Here is a 24,643-nt window from a genome sequence, read left to right as displayed (position 1 = left end):
ACAGCTGTTTTTTTGTTGTTGTTGTTTGTCTTTTCGGCTTTTCTCGGTTAGGGGTCACCACAGCAGAACTCCGGTCTGCTAACGATTGGCAGTAGATTTTTTATGGTGCCAAGTTGCCAGCCTAACGCCCAACCTTCAGAGAAGGCACGCCCATTCACACATGTCTTTCGGAGGCCACTTGAATGCGGGGAGGACATGCAGACTCCACACAGAAGGCACTCAGCCGAGAATCGAACAGGAGAACCTCTTGCTGTGAGGCAACAACGCTACCACTGTACCACCACAGCTTTTGACAAGACAGAACAGAAATGGATCCAAAACATTAAGCATCACACACCAGTCTGATAGACAGAGATGGATCAAAGTGGGTTACCATTTCAAGTGACACGCTTATTCATTTTATTTCCTTAAAGGCAAATTATCAATCCTCCATCCATTTCCATTCAGAGATATTCTGTTTCCAAATGACAGGTAAAGACAATGCTAAAAAACAGATGCTTGTACTAGACAGAAACCTTGTTGCATATTAATTGAAAATAATTTCTTGGAAGATTCTTTCATTTCCACCTACTTATATATGCCTGTACCACCTGCATTTTTTGCATCATTCCCTCCTTTGCCAATCAATGGTGTGAAAACTACCTTTTATATATATATACATATATATATATATATATATATATATATATATATATATATATATATATATATATATACATACATACACTACATACATATATATATATACACACACACACACAAGAATACTGCACATATCTTATCACTGGTTTAGCATTAACTGAGATCACTGTAGGTATTGGTTGTAAGAATGCATTTCACTGGGTGTTACTTTAAAGAACATTCCAGTACTTCCTAATTTACCTTGTTGACTGCTACTATAGGTATATCAGCATGAATACCAGTCGGCTTTGCAGAATGCTGGGCTGGTTCTAGTTCAGTATTTTATTTTTACACTCTTTAAGATTTCATTCTCTTTGACAACAAATTTGTTTAGTATTCTCCAATTACCACCACAATATTGCATCTGTGGCAATTTTGTTATTGCCCTTCACCATCCTCTGGGGCTTTTTGAGTACCAATTCATTTTTTTGCTTATTCAGTCTCTAGCATATGTCTGTCCCTCCAATATCATATGCATACTCATAAAAACACATACACAATATCTTCCCCAGTGAAGAAACAACACTTCTGATTTATCCAGTGGAATATATGACATAATTCCTCATGTTATTAAACAGATATAAGAAACAAAGCAGCTTCTATACTCGTTTCACTCCTGAGAATTCTGGACTGAGACAGATCATTTCTCTCGTACTCTAAGTTAAGTCATAAGATTCCCATTTGTCTTACTCTTTCCTACTTATTGTATGCACATTTTGTTAACATGCTTTGAACTGCACTAGTCCTTTAACTGCGTCTGTCATTCTGTTACATAGTTTTTACCATTTTTTTACTTGCACTCTGTTTCACTATGTCCCTTTGTATGACTCTATAGCATTTGCTATTAAACCAACAATTACCAGTCTTATGTGACATTTTACGCACCACCAAAATTATGCTTGCCTTATAAAACTGAAATAATAAAAATAAAATAAAAATTCCATTAACATCCTACTTCACTCTATCCTACTGCAATTTCAGTGCGTTTTTGGCTGTTGTTCCAGTGGTATGATTATGTTTTTGATCAACTGTCAAACCTTGTTTTGCCGTTGTCTTGATTTTATGCCACATACACATCTCTTAATACATCCACCAGCCCATTACCAAGATGGCAATACTCAGCTAACCTGCGTAGTTCTGCCATAGATTGTAAAATGCATTTATGTCTCATCTGATCACCCTTATTGAACCTAATGCAAACCTAAAAGATTTGGATAAATTAAAAAGCATGAAACCTAAAGCGTTCTGTGGTTACAAAAGGTCTGAGTTCAAGTGCTTCTGTAAAATCTTTTGAGTAACATCTGAATGATTTTTCAGATGGTTTTGCTGTTGTTATCAGGCTACATAAATTTTTATCACCCATCACATTTAGCTACACTAAAATTCTTGCCATCTGGAATTCTATTTAATATATAATGTCTTAGTTCTCTCAGTACAAAATGTCCTATCTTCCATTCTAGCATCATAACCATTACTATGTCCAACATGCTTGGTCATTTTAAAAGTTTAATCAGTTTTGACCATATATTTTTTGGTCATTTTAAAACTGTGTTGATGTTCAATTACACGTATTTTCTTTCTTTAGATCCACAAATCACTCTCAAACCATACATAAACACTGTCCATGCACTAATACTCAAAAGTTGTCATTTTGTACCTCTGAGTATATTCTCAAGCTCTATCTCTCTCATGTGATCTGTTTATCTCTCTCTCTCTCCACACACACATGCACACACACACACACACACACACACACACACACACACACACACACACACACGCACACGCACATGCACACACACACACACGCACGCACACACGCACATACACACGCACATACACACGCACATACGCACACACACACACACACACACATACATAAAAACAGACGTTCATTACCCATTTTAAGTAAACAATAATCACTTGAAATGCTTGCACACAAAAATTATTTACTCATTTATTTATTTCTATTTATAAAACAAATTCAATGTGAAAGTAGATCACAGCTTTAGTGAGTTGTGCATTGCCAAATTCAACATTCAACTAAACTAATTCTGATACAGCCAAAATGGGGACTTCATTAGCAAACTATATAACTGAACACTTAGGTGATGTTAAACGTGCATATTCAATTGTTTTGGAGGTAGGAGAAAGGAATAAATTTAAAGGCACGCCTGTCATCTGTATTCCTTATTTTGTAAAAGTCCTTGCTCCAATGCTTACTAGTACAAGCAGAAAATATTGAGTCATCTTGCTTATTACCTGATTTTGGATGTGAACCAGGCAGAGAGTAAATTTTCTGAGATACCAAGGAGTGATTGTGGATAGGAGCAGGTAAGAGCTGGATTCAAAGATGACAGGAGCATATGAGAGACAGGAGCAGGTCAGAGCTGGCTGAGGAGACTAGCTTTGTCTGTTAAGAATGATTGAGGCCATTACACATTATTTAATATGCAGTTAGGTGTTGTGATAGGATTCTGAATATGAATAGTGAATTTTAGTCAGTTATTGAGCATCACTCCATGTAGCTTGGCTGTGTCTACTTCAACAATGGGTGTAAAAGCAGTTGAGGTGGTAAGGAGTGTTTTTTTTCTGGGTAAGCAATAGAATCTGAGACTGACTATGGACAACAATTGGGGATTATGGGGAGGCAGTGTTTAAGAGAGAGAAAAAAACATTAATTTTGTTTTGAAGGTGTTCAGAAGAAGGCTTGTGTTATTCAACCATGCTTCAAGTGAGTGAAAAGATGTTTGTAGAAAGAGGCCAAGAGTCTGAGGAAAAGCAATGGAGACAGTAATGGCAGAAACTCCATGTGCCGATAGACCAAAAAAAGATTGAAACTGTAAGAAATGAGAAAAATTCGAACATTCCTCTTCTTCTTTAAAGTTGTTTTTTTTTTTTTTTTTGCAGGAGATATGCTTTCCTGCACCCTTGATGTGAGGGGAAGCTCCCTCTACCCCCTAAACTTATGTATACCAACTTCAAATCCACCATACCTCAGACAAAAGGGAATATTCTGAAAAATGGGCATCTTGGACTTGGTGTATGCAAGTGGATGGGAAACAGAAAGTTTACCTCGGGGATCACTTCAGTGGCTCTGCTGAACAGAGGCACAGGGAACTAATCTAAGGTGGTGGCGAAAGCCAACACATTCTGGCTAGGCTTATAAATGCCTTCGGGCACATAGCTTAGTACCTACCTATGAACCTAAGTCTGTTTTTTTGGCCATTCAGTCAGTATTTCAGGACTTGTTCATATGTGCCCTGGCATTTCAAATGGTTACCTGTTCTTCACATGACACAATGTCAAAAGGTTTTAATATGTCAAAACAAATTGCACTGACAAATTTTCCAGACCAGAGTTTTTCATGGATGGAGTTACTCAGGTGAAGAAGGGCTGTATTAGTGCGTTTGTCTAAAATGATGTTAATTATAAGTTATCAGACTGTAGTTTAGAAGTGGATAAGAGGCTGATGATGAATACATTTCCTATTATTATAAACGAGGTAAAGTAGTTCTTTAGAGAAGAGGAGAAACCACCTTTGTGGAGAGGAGACCACAGCTAACTGTTTCAAGAAATGGGGAACATATTCGTCCATGATGGATCTGTATGTAAGCATTATGATAGGAAAGGCAATGGAAGGAGTAAGGAGTTGTGTCATCAGAAATTCTGGGAGGCTGTCTTTTCTTCATAGCATTTATCAATATTAATAATCAAAAATCCTTTGTTTTCTTTTTGTGTATTTCATTAGCTCACAAAAAGTACAGTTTTCCCTTGTTTCAGCATTATTCATTCCAGCGGCATCATGCAGTTAGGAATTTCAAATAGGCACAAAATCACAAAATATCTGTCTGGCACGATGGACATAAGCCCCCCTGAAATGTTTTTAGCAATCTGAAGTGAATTTGTGCATTATGTCAGGTTCAGAGGTAAATAGTAGGCTATCTGCCCTTGTTGGCAATTTTAAGCCTAGCCAATTTCCCTTCCAACGGTGAGAATCAGACTCTGTACTTTGTGTCTGTAAGGTTAACACCTTAACCATTATACAAATCCCCAACCCCAAAAGCTACTCTTACAGGTGGAACCCAGATTAGAACACTCTTATGGTAGTATATAACTGTACATAATTTTCTTGTACTTTCAAAGAACTGGAATTTGTTCGGCTTTTGATTTAACACATTTTTCTCAGATATTTACGTCGAGCACTTGCAATTGCAGTGCCATCTTTTAAATGAGAAAATATAACCCTAGAAAATCTGTCAGTTTGAGAAATTAAATACAAAAATAAAGACAAGTCATAACCATAGAATTTACTCCACGAGAAGAAATGTTTACCACTAGATGTAAGCCATACTTCAAAAAAACTTTTTACCCATTGTAAATAAACAAGTAGTCAAATTTTAAACGTTAGGAGGACAGAGTGACTGACTAACTCAGACACTAGGTACTGTATCAGGTTAGGGAGGAGGAGGAGGAGAAGGCTTTTGTACATTTCTTGCTTTGTAGCAGCCATTTGCAAATAAATATAAAAGTTATCTCATGAGGCAAATACAATTGCTTCCATATCACAAGAAACAAAGTGTGTAACCTATATGAAAAGGAAATAAATAAGTCACATGAATGATGACCACAATATGCAGACAAACCTGTCCTGTTTGCTTGGTGATTCATGCAATTATTTCTTTCTCAATTGCCACTATTTTTCAAGTCCAGCAGGACTGGTTATGAAACAGGTAATAACTTACTTTAAAAACATTTTTCTTGTAGTGTATGTTCACACCCCTATTTACACTTCCACTCGCAGTATTTATGTAGCAATGTCTAACACCTCAGGAATACAAAAGGATGCGTTATTTATTTGTGTATTTTTATTTCTGTTCATCAGGTATGTTACAGGGCATGACTGAGCTTATACGTAGCTCATATATGGGTGACTTAGGGTGGTAGCTGCACTGACTATGCAACATTGGGCAGATCTTGCTTTTACAATTTTCTGTAAACAATGCTATCCAACACTAGCAAATACGAAAAACATAAAGTATCTTTTTGCTACCTCAGAGATACCTCATATATCTTAATGATAACTCAGTTTAAGCAGGTAGTCAATGAACAGAGCTTAATAAATATTGCACTCACCAAATGGTATCACATCCATCAAGAGATAGGAAAATAAACTAATTTTTCAAAGGTCAGAAAAAAACCTCACAGCACACCTAAAGGATGAATTCATCTACACATGCTTTCATGACTATGGCTAAAATGATTTGACATTAAGACTGTCACAGTTTAGCCATGCAGGTTTATAGTTATTAGTGCAGCGCATGACAGACATTACTAAAACTGAAAACATATATCACAGGTGTTTTATACATGCACAGTACAGAATTCTAAATAATACTCATAGCAAATAAATGCTCTTGCTGTATTAGTATATAACTTTCACTGAATGCACTGTACATCTCACTGCTGTTACTGAATGTACTGTACATCTCACTGCTATCACTGAATTCACTGTACATCTCACTGCTATTACTAAATGCACTGCACATCTCACTGCTATCACTGAATGTACTGTACATCTCACTGCTATTACTAAATGCACTGCACATCTCACTGCTATTACTGAATGCACTGTACATCTCACTGCTATTACTAAATGCACTGCACATCTCACTGCTATTACTGAATGCACTGTACATCTCACTGCTATTACTAAATGCACTGCACATCTCACTGCTATTACTGAATGCACTGTACATCTCACTGCTATTACTAAATGCACTGCACATCTCACTGCTATTACTGAATGCACTGTACATCTCACTGCTATTACTAAATGCACTGCACATCTCACTGCTATTACTGAATGCACTGTACATCTCACTGCTATTCCTTTTGCTCCTTTTTGATATAATATGAATATTTGTGTATGTGTATTACATCTACCTTTATATTCTGTTCTGCATACAAGATTCTACATATAGATATATCACAACAGATGAAAAAAATGTGAATTTCGTATGCTGCGTGTATATGTGAAGTGATAGGTGTTGATTTTTATAAATACTTTGCAAATATACTCAAAGAGTGATAGCGGTTTTAAGTATTATTTTTATCTAATGTTAGACCTTTACTCTGTTGTATAGGTAATAACAATAAATATTAATGTAAATCATACTTCATGCTGTAACTGACTGTAACAGACTATAATGCTGTATATACATTAGCTAGGATTCTCACATTAGCATAACCCAGTGGTAGGAGGCCACAGTACTTTGCAGAAAAGTATATAGCCAAAAGTATTTGCAGCTATAGTGCTAGGTGTCCATCTGTCAGTTGTTTAAACGGGTCCTTGGACCAGCGTACCAGCATGGTGAAATTGAGATACACTCCTCAATTGCCTACTGGACTGCATGCCAGTGACTACCTATGGCCCTACAAGCAAAGTAGCTATCAAAATAACTAATGAAAATAATAAATGAATGAATAAATAAATAAAAGAAGCTTGGGAACACTTCCCTGTCTTTGAGACTGGCTGCACAAATGAGTGGTGACCACCAAGGTGTGAGCATCACTGAAGTAAGGAGTAAGGGCTTTTGGGGGAACTGAGGTGTGACCACCAATTCTTCCCCCACCTCACTATATTTGTCCATTCACTTCTTCAGCAGTGACAGCCATAAGACCCATTTCTTCCTCTGGGGTGAAGGTCAGTTTGTTATAGGAAGACTATCATTCACTGGGAATCAGAGTGTTTCTTCTTTAGTCCATGAGGTTTCCCCAGTCTACATGCCTACTGATGGCCAAAGGGCTAACACCCAATGGGTGTATGCTGACAGTGTGTCAACTACTTTTGTGAGTGATATATGTCCCCTCAGTTGTTCCTGTCCTCCCTTGATAGGAAGCACCTCAATTTATCCCTGGTCTCACACAGAAATTGTAAGTGGAGGTTGCACCCTGGACATCTGCCACCCCAGTCCTTCTCCCATGGAGTATAAGCTGGTACTACCTCATCACTTTCTCTCCACCCCCTACCCCAGGCAGCTGTTCCAGGACCTGAACCAGTAACCAAATTCGACATCTGGGTCAGTTGGGTCTTTACCCTCTAGACTACAGAGCTGTCACACGAATGACAAAAGGTTGGTAATTTCAAGATAGCACTTAAAGTCTAGTATGTTACCAGAACTTTGAGTTAGAGTTGCTTAAATGTTGCATCCTAGTCACTTCTAATGTAATATAATTATAATTTAATCTATTTATTTGCCCTGAGTTATTTATTTAGTTATTTGTTTATTTGTTTATGTATTTATTTATTTATTTCACATTTGTTAACCGGCACATGCCCATTTTCAGTGGAGACCTGAGGAGAAATGCTCCAGAAAGTAATTATTTACATAATAACACAGAATTAAGTCTTTATAGTATAACATACAGTGTACAAAACTACAGTCGAATTGGTAGCATATACAGAGATGACAGAGAAGTATTTAGATACACGTATAGTTTGGGAACAAGTACAAGGAGGAGTTTGCAGTTATCGGTCAGGTAAATGTGGCAGAGATAGAAGAATTAAGAATGATAGAGTGGTCAGGTAGGATCCTGTGTTAATTTGATTCATGACAATTCTTTTCACTGCTAAATGCCTTGAAAGAAGTGCTGTTAAATGCAGTTACTTGACCATTTGAAGTGTCACAGAGCTCATATTTATAAGCCATTTTCCAAAGGCAATGGATCCACAGCTGTGAGCATTGGAGCAACATATGAACCTCCTAGGAGAATTGCACCAGAAAAGGTCCCAGAGGTAGTCGAACAGCTGCATATATAGAGGGAAAACTTTTTTTATTTTATACTGGTGCTTCATTAGTGTTCATTTTTTTTTGTCTGGATCACTGTTATCTTGTGCTCTCTTGGATTGTTTGTTACCTTTAAATAAACTGGTATGACTACCCTGTGTCTCTTTTGCCATTTGTTTTCCTCTGATTATATACCTCCTTTCCTGAGGTTTTATTTCCCAGACACAGAATGTTGCATTTTTAAGTGAATGTAAGCTACTATGTTTTAGAACATTCATTCAGTTTTGTTCCATTTTTCTCATATTTAGTGCAACTTCTGGTGTGGTAGTCCTCCTAGTATGCTTGCATTAACACGTCCCAGTGGCAGGAGGGCACAATACTCTGCAGAAAAGTATATGCAGCTATAGTGCTAAGGTGTCCATCTATTAGATGCTTAAAAGGGGAGGCAAGGGGCACATAGAAACATAGGAAACAGTGAAAGATAGCAAGCAGATAGTCACACAGAAGAACAACAGTTTGAAGTTTGCAGGATGGGAGAAACAGTCCCAATTTTTTCCTTTATATAGAGAGAAGGGGTGAGAGGGAGGGGTAATAGAGAAAGGGATCTATGTTTATCCGTCAAATAATATTTACATTGAACAGCTAAATATCAAACTCTAAGCATCAAAAGTTCATTCAGCGAACGTTCATTTCAGCAAATGGGAAAGTAGCTAGTTGGCCAACACTTCCCCATCTGCCCTTTTCCCCACTGTACTGTGGTTTCAGAGTTGGCATATATAGTTAGGGGGAGTGGAAGTAAAGTCCCCACCTTGGGGAGTGTGGACAGTGAAGCCCCCCCCCCCCCCAACCTGGGGAGGTTTGAAATACTGCATTTTTTGGGATGGGAATGTGTTGGCTAACTATTTACTTTCCCTGGTAAAAAAGAGAACATTCGCTGAATGAACATTTGATGGTTAGGGTTCAATGTTTAGCCATTCAATGTAAATGTTATTCAGTGGCTAAACATAGACCCAAGAGAAAGCAGGGAGGAAAAGGGAGAAGGAGAATTTGCAGAACAGACAGGCCGCACAGACCAATAAGGACAAACAGAAGTGAATGCATGCACACTAGGATGGGAAAACATGGGATGGAGGGAGACAAACAGAGGGTCGAAAAATGGTGATGTGGAAGGTTGGACAACACATGGCTATAGAGCATGGCACAACAGGAAGGGGACACACGTCTGGGAACAGATTGGTATATTAGCAGCAGTGTACCATCTGCCACCCTGGTCCTGAGGGATATTATAGTGATCCATTACCACAGGATGAATCAGAGTGATTTGTGGTATGGGCCACACACTCCACTGGTTAGCTCAGTGGTCGAGGCCAGCCAGGTGAGTGAATCAACAGTCCACTCCACTTCAGGATGCTCTCCATCCAAACCATATAGCTGCCCACTTCTCTCTTTCTACCATAGCTTCTTCCATCTGCTCATGCTGTGTTAGGGCAGTGCCGGGCAATGGTTTCATGCTACATGCCAGTGAAGGGCCAGGACCCTCCTCCAGTGAGGCATTGCTAGGCTAAGCAACTTCTTGCTTGTCAGCATCAGCCTAAACAATGGTGAGTTACAGTTAAGGTGCCTAATATGTGTGTGTATCAATATATATATATATATATATATATATATATATATATATATATTTAGATAGCCTCTCCAACCTGCCTCTCGCACTGTGTGCGATCTATCACATTCTGCTAATGCTAAAAGAGAAAGGCCACATCAGAGAACTGTGATAAGTGTAAGGTAAGATGCCTTACAAAGCACAATCTCATAGATATGCCCCAGTAACTGTGTGACAAGCAGCAAGCAAGTGGATAAGTGGAAAACAGTGCCAGTTTGCCGTTATCAACAATCTTGGTCAACACTTCTAAGATATTGGATTGGATGTCTGCAAAATAAATGCCAAAAAGGATCCCTTTGGTAGCCCACTAGTTACAGTTTTATGTTCATAGGTTCATAGGTTCATAGGTTCATACTAGGCTATCTGCCCGAGGGCATTTACAAGCCTAGCCCATAGTTTTGTGGCTTACGCCACCCCTTTAGTATGGGGAACTATACCCATTATTTTGCTGTGCCTCTGTCGAGCAGTGACACTGAGGTAATCCCTGGGGTATATCTGCGATCTCCCATCCATTGGTCAAGATTTCTCTTGAACAAGGCCAGCGAGGTGCTCTGCCTCACATATACCGGGATTTTGTTCCACAGCATAGGAGTCTTTGGGTGATGAATCTATCCCTCCAGCACGTCCTATTAATAGCCGTGTCGAGGTTTAAGTCTCCGCCCTTGTGGCTCTGACGGATCTAGATTTTTGAGGTGAAGCATATTCATCAAATCTGGGTTTGACATGGCCTTGTATGTTAGGCAAAGGTCACCTCTGAGCAAGCGGTAGGCGACTGAGTAGAGCTGGAGTTCTTTCAGTCGGGCAGCATAGGACAGATGTTTGAGACCCTTTATCCTTTTGGTGAGGAACTTTTGTGGCCTCTCCAGCTGCTGCAAGTGTCAGGTCAGATACATTCCGAATGGGGCATTGTACTCAATCATTGGTCTGATGAGTGATGAGTATAGGGAGACTATGACCTCCCTTGATCTAGATGAGAATCCCTTCATGATAAGGTGGGCAATGTAGAAGGTCTTCCTAACTACTTTAGCTACATGGGTGTCGAATGACAGACTACTATCAACCTGGGTCCCCAGGTCCCTGATAACTTCTTCTGTGCTCAGTGGATTGCCACCTATTTGGTAGCTAGGGTTAACCTTGTTTTTCCCGAAGGGTATGACTATGCATTTTTTGGCATTTAACTTTAGGCCATGGCTCTGGCACCAGTTATCCGTTTCTGTGAGACCCTTCTGAAGGATATCTGTGTCAGATGTGTTTTCTACTATGGCCCAGTTTGCAGTCATCTGCAAACTTTGTCAGCCATAACCCTCCTGTGTTTGCTTGTACTTGAAAAGTAGATGCCAAACAAGAGTGGGCCCAGGACTGAGCCCTGTGGTACACCACTTGTGACAGGCTTTGAGTCTGACATGGCGCCAGCAACTCTGACCCTGTGGGTTCTGTCACTCAGCCAGTTTGCAACCCATCTTGTGATGTATGGGTTAACATTTAAGCTGATGAGTTTTCAATGATACCCGAGTGGGGTATTGTATCAAGGCCTTTGCCAGATCGAGGTAGGCTGTATGGACTGCCTTTCCTCATCAATGGCTTTGGTGACTGTTTCGAAAAAGTCAACCAAGTTTAGAAGGCATGATCTGCCTTTGACAAAGCCAAACTGGGATGGATCCAAAGTCTGCAAATTCCCTATGTCTTTATTTATGAGGTCCATTATGATCCTCTCCATGGCTTTGCAGATAAGGCTTGTCAAGCTAATGGGCCGGTAATTTCCAGGGTCGGTGGAGGCACCGCCTTTGTGAAGTGGGACCACAGTTGCAGTGCGCCACTCCCTGGGTACATATCCAGAGGTAAGACTATGATTAAACAGTTGTCCTAGCTGTGGGTTTAGTTCAGAGGGTGTACCAGCTACTTGCAGAACATGGGATCTTGTTGGGGAACCAGTTTGTAGTGGAAAACATAGGGTTTCACATTATCTATTTTTTTAAATACCTGCCAGGAAGAACATCATCCCTCTCAACTGACCAGATTTTTGCCACATATATTTAATGTGTCCCTCATAAAATTTGTGGTTTTCTGGAAAATCACTGAGATTTGAAGTCACTAAATAATGACATAGATTTAAGTTTCAGACATCATATCCTTCCGAAAATATACAGTAACACAAATCATGTTATTCTAGCAACTTTCTAAGTTTTAAAAGTAATAAATAAAATCTGTACAATTTTGGGGTCTTTGTTCCTCATTATTTTAAGCCTTGTCTAGATTTATTGTGCTAAGAGCTAGAGAGGTATGAGAACTGTGTCAAAAGCCTTGGCCAGACCGAGATAAGTATTGTATACTGAGTAACCACTATACGCGGCCTCTGTAACCTTTTCAAAGAAGCTTACTAGGTTAAAGAGACCTGCCCTTCACAAAACCAAGCTGAATGGGAACTAGATCCATTACATTGCCTGCGTCTATGTAAATGTGTTTTGATATGATATGTTCTATGGCTTTGCTAAAAAATTGTTAAGGCTGATGGGTCTATAGTTGCTTGGATCTGTACACATATATCATTGGCCAGTTACGTTTCCATACTAACCCTGATGCTGAAAGTATGGTTGTTGATATTTGCAGTATTAGTTACTTCTCCATAATCAAATTTAATATGAGATATTGAGAACCAAGGATGAAGAGAACCAACATCTTCCCTTTGTGGAGTACTTGTTTACTCGGATGGGGAATGATCCCATTATTATACTAGATTAATTTCCCCTCAAACAGACTAGGTTAACTGTTTTGCAGAAGCTCATCATTAGGTTGTATTTAGTGATTACATGAACACACGTGCCTTTTATCATTTAGTCTCCTCCTCCATTCATAGTGCAAACACCTTGGAACTTGTCCTCATAAATATCCTGGCCTTATTATAAATGCTGAAGTCTTACAGACACAGGGTAACTCTGACTGGAGTGCATTACACTTTACCATTCCTAAAGCTAACCCAATAAGCTCTAAAACTATTACTCTTGTTTACAAAAATCTAAATCTACAGAAATCAGTGCCTGTACCTGTGGCATTAACTTGAAGGATTTATGCATTATTTGTAGCACAGAAGGGTGGTCTAAGTTACTAGAAGTGGATCACAGCACATTAAATAAATTTAGCAGAAACTAAGACTTAGTACTTAGAAGACTTCTTCACCACTGTGTTGAAATGCCCACCTCAGAAGATGTTAGCATGAAAAAGCACAGATGTGATCCATATAAAATACAAAACTAATATAAACAAAACAATATTAAATTTAAAACTGGCATCACTTAACTTTGACTTTAAGACAATTACAAAAAATAAATTTGCAGGAGACAATATTCTTCACCCCCAGTATGTGCCTGCATCTCTAAATATGCTAAATCCAAGATCACACAACCTTGAGGATAAACAAAAACTTCCTTACCTACAAATTTCCATAGTCTCACTATTTACACTGCCTTTGTGTCATGGATTCATGCTGTCTAGGATTTAATGCCCCACTGACTCCGCTATTCCAAAATTCTTTCCATCATATTTCCTTGAGTTTCTCTAAAACTTAGATCAGTCTGAAAGGATGAGAGTTCCCGGCTTCTGTTTTGTTCCCATTCTTGCAGATGTTGCAACCTCTAGGGCATAGTGTTTCCCGCTTACATTTTTTAATCTGTATTTTGGGGTATTGTCATATGGACATATCCTACCCCTTCTCCTTAGACTCCTCAACAGTGCAGACAGTGTTTTATGGAGTGTGAGGTGAATGGAGCACCTGCCTCAGGCACAAACTTGGGGGTCATCAAAATTTAAAAAAGAAGAAAACTGGCAGCTTACAGTCTGTCGTTAAGCAACCACAATTACGCATATGTAGCTTGTAAAGTGTCTAAATGTCAAACTTCTCTTTTAAAGTAGTTGAGCTACCTATTAAAATGAAAAAAAAAACAGAACAGTCTGACAGGTTAAAAACTGTAAGTAGCTCTGATTGTATTTGCAAATAGACAGTGGGAGGGCTCCAAATAGGTGTGTTGTTAAGGCACCAAAATTCTTTGCTGCAGTTCTGACTGTAGTCTCCCAGGGTCTATATTATATAAGCAAATGCACTAAATTGTGAACGCTATATAATCAACCCACTAACACAGAAAAAACGAAATGTCGAACAAACAGATCAGCGATTTTTTTCCCAGGGAAATAAATCACTGATCCATTAAAAAAAATAAATAAATAACACAAAATAAAGTGGGTGGCTTTGCCCACTACACCCACCAACATGGAGGGCTGTGCTCCCCACCCCACCCCTACTTAAATATACCAACTCCAAGATTGCACCACAGTGGAGGAAATGGCAAAATCCCAAAAACGGACCAGTGATTTTTTTTTTTCCTAGGAAAAAAATCGCTGTTACATGCTTTTGAGATTTTGCCATTTTGGGTAAGTAGGTTCGATTAAGCAGCATTCACAATTTAGTGTGTTCACTGACTTAATAGGGACCCATCTCATATCTGTGGCCACATAGCCACCCACTGGAGGCTGCATCCCTGTGGCAGCACACTGCCATAACAGCCTGACAGCTTGCAGGGGAGTGCTAGGTGAAACATGTTGGTTCATAGGACACTTTTGCTTACATATCTTGGCCAGCCACAGCATACAATGCATCATGGTGACTGTGCTGCACAAATATCCTACCATATGCAAACTGAGCTTGGACATCATAAGGGCCAGCCATTAAGTAGGCCCAAACTTCTGTCAGTGACTACTCCCAGCCTCTGCTGTGGGACAAGAGTTCAGTAGACAGTTGTCTAGCCATCTCTTATAGAACAGCACAGTAGGCACCGGTCACTCTTTACCACAGAACGGATAACTGAAGTCTCAGCACCAGCGGTGGAGTGATGGACAAATCTTCCCAGTCAGCAGGCTCATTCAACATCTGATACATTTTCTGCTTCTTCTGTAAATTCTTCATTTCAGCAGAGCTGTCTGTAACCCCTTTTTGCTATTATGTACACTGTTCTTTAATTCCTAACTGCACGGAAGAAGAAGGTGTCAAATTGACTAACTCAGATGAGAAACCATGTGAAGCTGTGAGTGTTGGTGTATGCGAGGATCTAACTGAAGAATAAAGAGACTAGAATACCATTTAGCTCCAGTTTCATTGCCACTTCAGTTTTTGTGATGTTTTATAATGTTCATACTGTTCTGCCTAGATTTTAATGAAGTTTAAAAGTCTTTTCACAGAACACCACATAGTCTAAAACTGCTATTTGGTCTGTATTCCCTTCAGGAAAAGATATGTTCCATCAAAATACCAGGAGGAAAGAATTTAATATATTAGTTGCAACTCCTAGATGTTGAGTTATAATCCTAGACTTTATTCTGAACTTGTGTATGAAGCATTATGTTTCTTGGCTCCTTAGTGAAATGCTGAGAGTCACAATGCCGAGTTCTAACATACCAAAAAAAAAAAAAAAACAGACCCAAAATGCAAAAAAAGAGTGAACATTGAACATCACTCTTGTCCTTTAATCTTCCTTTTTGCAGAGAGTCAAGGCCACCCCCGCAACCTCAATGTAAGAAGTAAGACTCCCACACCTCAGAATTTACATATACCAACTCCAAATTGTATACCTCAGAGAAAAATGAGTATTCCAAGAAACAGCAATCTCAGACTTCTATTTGTAAGTCTTTTTTTCCGAAAATCAGTCCCCACATTAATGGACACTATATTACAAGTCCTGACCTTCAAATGATTACCGCATTTCTTACTTAACCACATCAAAAGGTAAAATTTAAACTTAGGGAATCAATGTGTTCCAACAAAACTGTATTAGTGTCAGATGGCACACTTGGCAGTCCCGCCATCTGATGCATCCAGCCCTAGACAGACAACCAATACAAATCCTCAAAGTTAAGGACCAACAAAATAAAGCCATCAGAAGCAAAGAAAAATTCTTAAAAGGGTATTTGGGCTTCCCTGTTTCCAACTTAATAAGGGACAAGAGAGACACCATTTTTGCTGCTCCAAGCAGTGTGTGTCTGATGATAAAGATTTTTGTGAATGGAACACATCCTGTAACTAGTACTATTGTAGTTCTCAGATTATCAGTTTGATTCTGTATGCAAACAGCTTTGTTAAGCTGCAATAAACAGCCATTATGTTATTATATACATATGTAATAACTCCTTGCTAGAGTTCTTAATAGTTAACAAATACTGACTGCCATATCGTTTAAGCAGCATCTAGGTTAAATGCTTACTGATAATGCTCTCATTCACAGGAGCCAATCAATACCATCTCTAAAGCACCAATCACATACCCCCTAACAGATTGCACATGAGTAGATGCCTCCTTCACCCATGCTTCGTACACCTTCGGCTTCAAATTGGACCAAACCTGTATGTGGTCTTCAGAAAAGCTAGAAAGTGTGTTTCAGAACATGGAAGCACACATGTGAATGTGCCTGGAAGGTCTCTATCACTTCAGGAAACATTGTTTCTTTTAAATGTGTCACCTCTTTTCTCTTCCTCAAGAAAAATTATCTGTATGCCCATGAAAAACAATCTACGTTTATACTTCAAAATGGCATTTTGTTATCCTGCGCATTCAGTGATGTAGTGCACGGGGTAGTAGTTAGCTACTTCTTCTGCCACAGCTGCAGTACAACTGCATGCAGATCAGTGCATTTTGCTTTCATACTTGCTTTTACAGCACCCCCCTGTGGTCTACTTCCTTCACCCGCCTTATGCTTTTACTGCACCCCCTGTGGTCTACTTCCTTCAACCGCCTTATGCTTTTACTGCACCCCCTGTGGTCTACTTCCTTCAACCGCTTTATGCTTTTACTGCACCCCCTGTGGTCTACTTCCTTCAACCGCCTTATGCTTTTACAGCACCCCCTGTGGTCTACTTCCTTCAACTGCCTTATGCTTTTATAGCACCCCCTGTGGTCTACTACCTTGAACTGCCTTATGCTCTCCCTTTTACAGCACACCCTGTGGTCTACTTCCTTCAACCGCCTTATGCTTTTACTGCACACCCTGTGGTCTACTTCCTTCAACCGCCTTATGCTCTCCCTTTTACAGCACCCCCTGTGGTCTACTTCCTTCAACCGCCTTATGCTCTCCCTTTTACAGCACCCCCTGTGGTCTACTTCCTTCAACCGCCTTATGCTCTCCCTTTTACAGCACCCCCTGTGGTCTACTTCCTTCAACCGCCTTATGCTCTCCCTTTTACAGCACCCCCTGTGGTCTACTTCCTTCAACCACCTTATGCTCTCCCTTTTACAGCAACCCCTGTGGTCTACTTCCTTCAACCGCCTTATGCTCTCCCTTTTACAGCACCCCCTGTGGTCTACTTCCTTCAACCGCCTTATGCTCTCCTTTTACAGCACCCCTGTGGTCTACTTCCTTCAACCGCCTTATGCTCTCCCTTTTACAGCACCCCCTGTGGTCTACTTCCTTCAACCGCCTTATGCTCTCCCTTTTACAGCACCCCCTGTGGTCTACTTCCTTCAACCGCCTTATGCTCTCCCTTTTACAGCACCCCCTGTGGTCTACTTCCTTCAACCGCCTTATGCTCTTCCTTTTACAGCACCCATTGTGGTCTACTTCCTTCAACCGCCTTATGCTCTTCCTTTTACAGCACCCCCTGTGGTCTACTTCCTTCAACCGCCTTATGCTCTCCCTTTTACAGCAACCCCTGTGGTCTACTTCCTTCAACCGCCTTATGCTCTCCCTTTTGCAGCACCCCCTGTGGTCTACTTCCTTCAACCGCCTTATGCTCTCCCTTTTACAGCACCCTCTGTGGTCTACTTCCTTCAACCGCCTTATGCTCTCCCTTTTAGAGCACTCCCTGTGGTCTACTTCCTTCAACCGCCTTATGCTCTCCCTTTTACAGCACCCCCTGTGGTCTACTTCCTTCAACCGCCTTATGCTCTCCCTTTTACAGCACCCCCTGTGGTCTACTTCCTTCAACCGCCTTATGCTCTCCCTTTTACTACATCCCCTGTGGTCTACTTCCTTCAACCGTCTTATGCTCTCCCTTTTACTGCAACCCCTGTGGTCTACTTCCTTCAACTGCCTTATGCTCTCCCTTTTACAGCACCCCCTCTGGTCTACTTCCTTCAACCGCCTTATGCTCTCCCTTTTACAGCACCCCTGTGGTCTACTTCCTTCAACCGCCTTATGCTCTCCCTTTTACAGCACCCCCTGTGGTCTACTTCCTTCAACCGCCTTATGCTCTCCCTTTTACAGCACCCCCTGTGGTCTACTTCCTTCAACCGCCTTATGCTCTTCCTTTTACAGCACCCATTGTGGTCTACTTCCTTCAACCGCCTTATGCTCTCCCTTTTACAGCACCCCCTGTGGTCTACTTCCTTCAACCGCCTTATGCTCTCCCTTTTGCAGCACCCCCTGTGGTCTACTTCCTTCAACCGCCTTATGCTCTCCCTTTTACAGCACCACCTGTGGTCTACTTCCTTCAACCGCCTTATGCTCTCCCTTTTACAGCACCCCCTGTGGTCTACTTCCTTCAACCGCCTTATGCTCTCCCTTTTACAGCACCCCCTGTGGTCTACTTCCTTCAACCGCCTTATCCTCTCCATGTAAGAGCTCCATCAGCATACCGCTCAACCTCTTAAGATAAGAAATGTGAACAAAGTCTAAAATAATGGGGGGGGGCAAATGCCCAAAAATACAGACAGATTTTAAATATTGCTCTTATAAACTTAGAAAGCTGCCAGAATAACAGGATTTGTGTTTGCATACATTTTCTAAAGGATATGATGTTTGAAACAAAAACATATGACATTATTTGGTCATTATTTTGTGACTTCAATACTTTTTATTTGGTAGAAAACCACACATTTTATCAGGCTCAGACCAAATATGTGAGGCAAAAATCTGGACATTCTGCAAAAAAGCTGTACAGTTGAGAGGTATTTAGTGGTCTATTTACCACACTGTACACCTGATCTGCAAATTCCTGAATCTGCCATTGACTATGGACAACCTAAATATAAAATATCATGACAACTTTTTCATGTAATATATTTTCCATGATGTCTGCACTGTAGGATATGTGTAGTTATGACAGCCCGCACTTGTTAAAAAAACTCCATCTGTTTGTTACTGTACTGCTCTTAGTTTGTTTTTAACAACAGTCTGTTATTTCCTAACCTCCTCTGCTACTGCAAAAGCTGTTTCTGAGTTTGCCAAAGTTCTCCTGAGTCTGCCAAAATATTTCTAAGTTTTGCAAAGTTTTTGTGCATTGTGAGCATTTTTTCAAGGTTAATGAACTTATTTCAAGGATTCCTAAGATTGCAGGAATTCTTGCTTCTGTTCTAAAGCATTTGTTACTGCACTTGAGCTCAAAGCCAGTTTGATTTACATTAAAGGGGTTCTTTTCTACTTTGGTAGAAGCAGAGAGCTAAATTCAACCCATCCAAGCTTGGAACTACTGGTCGATAGCTTATTGCGTTTTTATCTGCTTGGCTTGAGGGTTTAACTTTATAGAAGTCTTTCATCCTGTGATGCACAAACACAGTTCCCCATGCTTGCATGTAAGCCAACCTCTCCAGTTTAAAATCCTCTATAGGAAATACGCTCCATAGTCTCCCACTGTTCACAGCTTCTTGAAGAGTTGCCAGTTTGTGCAGATGCTGGTACCACTGCAGGTCATCTAATAGCATACTACTAAATACGCACGAGGACTAACTTTTGTTCCCACTTAACATGCTAATGTGGCAAAACATTTAATGGACTTCAAACAATACATAAAAAAGCTGAACCTGAATATTTTTTAACACCCCCACCATTGTTCCCAACACCCTTAAGACATGTAACATTTACAACCCTCCAGTTCATCCTACGGTCCAGTGTTTTGAGAAAATTTGTGAACTGGACTTTTGGTCATTATTGAAAAGAAGCAAACAGAACTCAAATATTAGTGACAATTTACTACCTGGGGAGAAAAAGCTGTTAAAAGAATTAAGTGACCAAAATTTGAGGCTTGTGAGAACAGACAAAGGTGGCAGTTTGATGATAATGGATGCACATGACTACAAACAAAAAATGCTTGATATGCTTTCGGGAACTACCTCTAGTAAAGTGTCACTAAACGAGCTAAACACAGCATACAAAAGGGTGAGGGATGCACTTAATGATTTATTCATAGACAAACAAATTGATCTGAATGAATACAATTACTTGTATTCTACAGCACCTATCATACCTTCAATCTTTGGCATCCCAAAAGTCCACAAAAATATTGAAAAGCCACCGGTGAGACCAGAGGTTCAATAACACACCCATGTGCCAAATTCCTTGATGGAAAATTAAAACATCTGGTTACCCAAGTAAAACACATTTGTAAAGACTCTTGGGATTTTGGGGGGAAAATACATCAACTTAAGTTTAATGAAAATTACTTACTCATTACTGTTGACGTCAAGGATTTGTATACTGTCATCCCCCATGAGCAAGGTATCGAATGTTTTTTAGAATATTTAACACTGAAGGGTGTAAGTCAGGATAATCTAAACACCTACAAAACTTTAATTGCAATTGTGTTGAAAAATTATTATATATTACTTGAACATGAGTACTATAACTAAGTTACAAGTGTAGCCATGGGCTTCGCATGTGGTGGAGTCTTTGCGAACATAGTAATGACAACATGGGAAAACAAATTTGTATTTAATTCAGAATTTATGCAATACTGTATGTTGTATACTTGTTTTTTGGATGACATTTTTATTGTATGGAATGATGACCTTGAAAAAATGAATAATTTTTTTGATTACATTAGTACAGCAACAAACGTTTTAAAGTCTACCTTTGAGGCCAGTACATCTAGGATTGCATACCTGGACATACTTCTATCTAAAGACAATGAGTGAACCAAATTCTCCACCCAGATTTATCAAAAACCCACCTTTTCAAACACTTATTTGCATTTTTCAAGCTCACATCCCCCCACCAAAAATGTGCTGTAGCCAAGGGTCAGTTCATAAGGGCAGCACAGATGGTGTCAGGGTTTGATAATTTTTTAGATGAATGTGAGACAATAAAGAGTATGTTTCTGGCTAAAGGTCACCCCCTTGGTATGGCAAATCAACTAATGTATGAAGTGATAAATAAAAGAGAAAGGGGCTTTTTTAATCCAATTTTGGGTCATAGTGAAACACCAAGACCTGAAATTTATGCATCAGCAAGTGATTTAATGGCTGACAATATTACCCCTTCTAGTGAACTTACCATCCCTGCACCTGTACATCATGGGATTCATATTAGCTTTTCGAACACTCAAAAGAGCGAATGCTCTTTGATCGACAGTTAATACACAAAAGCACAAAAAGTCAAATGGCCGGAACAGCGATTTTTTTTTTTCCAGGGAAAAAAATTGCTGTTCCCAAAAAAAAAAAAACAAATCCACAAACAAAATAAAGTGGGGGTGGCACCCCCACACCCCCAATGTGGGGGGCTGTGCCCCCCCAAACCTCCCTACTTAAATATACCAACTCTGAGATCATACCACAGTGGAGGAAATTGCAAAGTCCCAACAATGGCCCAGTGATCTTTTTTCCCTGGGGAAAAATTGCTGTTCCGGCCATTCAACTTTTTGTGGTTTCATCTATTAGCTGTCGATTAAAGATTGTTCGCTCTTTTGAGTGTTCGACAAGCTAATAGGAAACCTACATCATGTAGTACAAAACACAACCTTTACTAGATCCTTTATCACAACTTATAATGCTGACATTGCGACTATTAGGAGCATTGTCCAAAAGAATTGGGCTATTCTAAGGGAAGACAGACACATTATTGAGAAAGTGGGGGATACACAGCACATAATATACAGAAGGGGTTGTAATTTTAAAAACATTGTGGAACATTTTAACAGAACATCCATACATAAGAGTAACAAAATTCATCATATGTCTAAATGTGGATGCTGTTCCATCTGCCCCTGCATTTTGATGGGTGGACAGTTTGTTATAAATAACTTTACATTTTATATAAAAGGAGCATCTAACTGTCTGACAGGAGGGGTAGTATACACTGCACTCTGTCAACATTGCCCTGCTTTCTACATGGGCAAAACTGAGCGCAGTTTCAAAGAAAGAATTGCTGAACATCTATATGACATTAAGAAAAGGAAAACAAACAATGCCCTAGCCAAACACTTAATGGAATGGCCAGACTACATTTTTAAATTTGTAATTATGGAAAAGGTAACCCCTAGTGAATGTGGTGGCCCATGGCAACTTAAGTTGAAGAACGTGAGTTATATTGGCAGCTCACATTTAATGCAAGTTCTTGGCCAGAGATTAATAACCAGATTTCTATTAGCTGCCTTTTAAAACTAAGAGCTTTAGAAAGATGATATCACTACTTTTTTATCAGGCAGTTTTTCTCAGTATAGAATCTACTATTTAATGATTGCTCTTACATAAAACTATTTATTACTGTTTGGTAAAAGAACGTTTTACAAGTTGATGTATTCAGATATTCGGCCTTTGATTCTTGCTTACTTCATTTTTGAACGTATTGAATATGTTGCCTTAATGCATGATTTGTTCAGGTATTAGGCTATCACATAACTTAAAGCTGATCACATGATTTTACAAGTTTTTGGCTGTCACGTGATTTTAAGCTGATCACATGTTTTTAAAAAAGTTATCACATGACTTTCTAGAATTGTATTTATACAATGTGTGTGTTTGCTTCACTTCATCTGAAGACGTTATGTTATAAAATAAAACTAAAGCACTAATATTACGTTTTAAGTTGTTGAGCTGGATTTTTCGGAATCTCTGTGGCCTTGCATGTGTTTTTCAGGGCAAATGTCACCCTCCTATTCCCACCTACCATATCCCAAAGCATACCTGACACCAGCCCTCTGCCTAGGATCTCTACAGAACAGGTCATCTCAGCAATCTCCAGAGCCAAAAACACAACCTCAGTGGGACCAGATAATATTCCAGGTTGTTTATTAAACATGACCTAGTGGACCTTCTTTAATCATAGCTTAAGAACTAGCTATGTTCCTGCAGAATGGAGAACAGCAACAGTAATCCCCTGTTCAAAGGGGGGCCATCAACTGACCCCAGGAACAACAGACCCATAAGTCTAACCAGCCTCATCTGCAAAGCCATGGAAAGAATTAGCATGGACCTTATCAACAAGGACATAGGTGAACTCCAAATGCTGGACCCAACCCAATTTGCCTTTATTAAGGGTAGATCATGCTTACTGAACCTGGTAGACTTCTTTGAGAATGCCACCAAAGCCATGGATAAAGGTAAGACAGTAGACACAGCCTGTCTCAACCTTGCCAATAATTTCAACACGATTCCCTACTCTGGCATTGTTGAAAAACTCTCCCAGATAGGGATTAACCTTTACATTACTAGATGACTAGCCAATTGACTCACCAACAGATCACATTTTGTCAAAATTGGTGAATCCACCTACACCAGCAGGCCTGTTACCAGTGGAGTACCGTAGGGGTTTGATGTGGGCCCCCTACTGTTAGGCATCTTTTTCTCAGAAGTCCAGGCCAAAGCAGACGTCCTTTGCATACCAAGTTCACTGATGACTGCAAACTGGGAGCAATCATTGAGTCCTCCAATGATTTCAACTATTACAAGAAGGACTAACAAAAACAAAGTATTGGTGCCAAAGCCATGGTCTAAAACTAAATACAAAAAATGCATTATTATTCCCTTTGGCAAAATGGAATTCCCTACAAATAACAATATTGACAGCAGCCCCATGAGTTCCAACCCAGTGGTACAAGTCTTGGGAACACATGTTGATAGCAATCTGAAGTTTGACCACCATTTTTCCACAGTGGTTAAGGAAAGCCTTCTACATAGCACACCTCAAAAGCAAGAGCTTAGCATCCAGGTCAAGAGATGTTATAACTTCACTGTGCTTGACCCTCATCAGACCACTAATAGAGTATAATTCACCCTATTGCATGTACCTCACCAGATGCCTGCAGCTGCTGGAGAGACCTCAGAGGTTTCTCACTAAGAAAATACAGGGACTCCAAACCATGACCTACATGGACAGGCTGAAAGTCCTTTCACTTTACTCTTATATATATAGGGCAATCTCCAACCCTGCCCTAATAAAAATGCTGCACATCCACAAGTCAAATGGTACAAGAGTCACCCACTGTAGGGATCTTAACCTAGCCTGTGACATTAACAGAACATGCTGGAGGGTCAGCTATGTTTCCCAGAGACTGCTACTTCTCTGGAATAGACTTCCTAGTCACGTAAAACAGAGCTTCTCACTGACCCTATCCCAATGCAACCTAGATAACTGGCTGTGAGACTGCAAATTTACACCTGGGGTGGCACCGGTGCCTCTTATGGACGGGGGGTAGTTGGTGTTGATCACAGACCTGCTCTGTTCATAAATTTGTTCATTGAACTACCCAAAAAGAGCAAACGGGGATACTTGGGATTAACATGGCTAGGCTCGTAAAGGCTCTAGGGCTGCTAGCCTAGTAA

Source organism: Protopterus annectens, chromosome 13.part0 (genome assembly GCF_019279795.1).
Source record: "Protopterus annectens isolate FY-2018-M chromosome 13.part0, PAN1.0, whole genome shotgun sequence".
Classification (NCBI taxonomy): Eukaryota; Metazoa; Chordata; order Ceratodontiformes; family Protopteridae; genus Protopterus; species Protopterus annectens.
The sequence above is the reverse complement of the archived record's forward strand: the minus strand, read 5'-3'. Positions refer to the sequence as shown.